We start from the raw sequence: 1906 nt of genomic DNA, 5'->3' as shown, positions 1-1906 counted from the left end.
CCCCCCCCCCCCCCCCACTCCCACGCTTCAGTGCTGAAGACCAAACAAAGCAATACAAAACAAATCTTCAAGAACTCCTCTCTAAAGACTGAAAAGAAGGTCAAGGCATGTTCCTTAGCTCACTCCTACATGTCCTTGTGACTTGGGGATTTATTTTGCAGTCAAAATGAGTCCTGAGATTTGCACTTTTTCCCCCCTCATATAATGACCAAACCTGCTAGATGAATTGAATCTAAATAACTGGGGAAGGTAATTTTTTAAAAGAGACCTCCAATTCCCTCCCGTCTGCTGATCCTTAAACTTGCCCTGTCAAGACAAGTCTTACAAGACAAATTTGGCTGCCAGATTTAGAGAGGGGCTTCAGTGGCTAATCTCACAAATTAAGATGAGCAACTTTTCCTGTTGGAAAGGTGTTCTCACCCCAAAAGTTCATGTCCTGGTTGGAATGTATATGCCAGGCAATCTTGTTTTGGTCAACTTGAGTTTTCTATTGTGAGCTCACTAAAAAGCACAACACAGCTAATGGGAACACCCTGAACCACACTGGCTAATGCAAGCAGGCAAGCCCTAAGAAACAGAACAATTTGCTTAAAAATAATTTCTGATGATTGCCATAAGATGAAATTGTAGGAATGAAACATAGTCCTAATAATTCCACATCCTTTCACATTTCCCTCCTTTCCATTCACATTGTTATCCTATAACAAAATCTTTGATGAAAGTTTAAAAATAAACATGATAAGAACATATGTTTTAAATGAACTAAATTAGTGAGATTAGTCAGTAAATTAATTTGCAGTAGGTAATCATTTAAGGAAATTAAAATACTGCTTAATGCAGTTCTGTATTTTAGCAGTTTAAGCTTTCTTTTAAACCAATTAATATTGGTGATTTAGGAACACTTGGGGACAAACATGCTCAACTTGAGGAACAAAGCACCTGAATAATTTAAGTGTTGTTTTGCTGAGGTAGAGCAAAACATTCCATACATGAAGTAGCTATTTCATTTTTAGGCAAAGTTTGACTATTGAAACTTTGGATGCTTATTTTATGTAATATCAACAGAAATCCTCAGCCTATATTGCTTATGTGCTTTGTTTCCTTTACATAACTGGTGTTTGTATTTTTAGATGGATTTCCTCCAAAATGATGTTAAAAGCAACATTAATTCTTATTAATGGCCTAAAAAGAATGTGAGGAAATATCTCTAATCAAATTAATTTTTCATAAAGTATTTTAGGATGTATGAACTCCAATATTATTTTAATTCATGGTAGTAAAAGTTTAAAAAAATTTTTAGTTTAATAAGACATATTGCTTGCACAAATAAAATAAAAATCACAGGACCCTATGATGGTTTGACATCTAAATTGCTAAGGAAAAGAAATCATTAAATTGTAATAAAAAGAGGAACATATTTCTAAGATTTAGAATCATAATTTTTCCCTTACTGGATGGTTGGAAAATAGTCGTCTCCCCTGTATCCATTTAAAATGTATCTCCCAAAGTGCAAGATTGGAGTTGACTGGTAATCAATTTAAAGGATTTATAATCCGAAGTAATTGTGTGAGCTTGGCATTCAGGCTTGGCTCCCAGGTAATTCGCTTGGGCCTGAGAGGTCACTAACTGCCAGTTAAGATGGAATCTTTTTTCCAATTGGTAACAATGGGAAGGGGGCTAATCTTTCAGTAGCTGAAACTTTGTACCCGGCCCTTCATCTTGAGAATGCTAATCCTCTGTCTGAGGATTTGTCCCTGCAGTGTTGGCACCAAGATTTAAGGGAAGATACCTCCTTTTAAATGCCAGCCATGGTCTCGCTTCCCACTCGACTTCAGCACCCCATAGATTGTTAGTGTCTGTGGCTGGGGACCAGAGGAACAGGGCTTTGCAAGGTCTGTTTGCCAAC

The 1906-nt window shown here is 36.8% G+C and overlaps 1 protein-coding gene across 1 annotated transcript in view; it reads right to left on the bottom strand.

Moving 5' to 3' along the window:
* PITX2 (paired-like homeodomain 2) overlaps window positions 1–1906 on the bottom strand; it is a 20395-nt gene that overhangs the window by 17987 nt on the left and 502 nt on the right. The window lies entirely within an intron of this gene.

This window comes from Bison bison, unplaced genomic scaffold (assembly GCF_000754665.1).
Source record: "Bison bison bison isolate TAMUID 2011002044 unplaced genomic scaffold, Bison_UMD1.0 scf7180017864389, whole genome shotgun sequence".
Classification (NCBI taxonomy): domain Eukaryota; kingdom Metazoa; phylum Chordata; class Mammalia; order Artiodactyla; family Bovidae; genus Bison; species Bison bison.
This window is presented reverse-complemented; position numbering and strand designations above follow the sequence as displayed.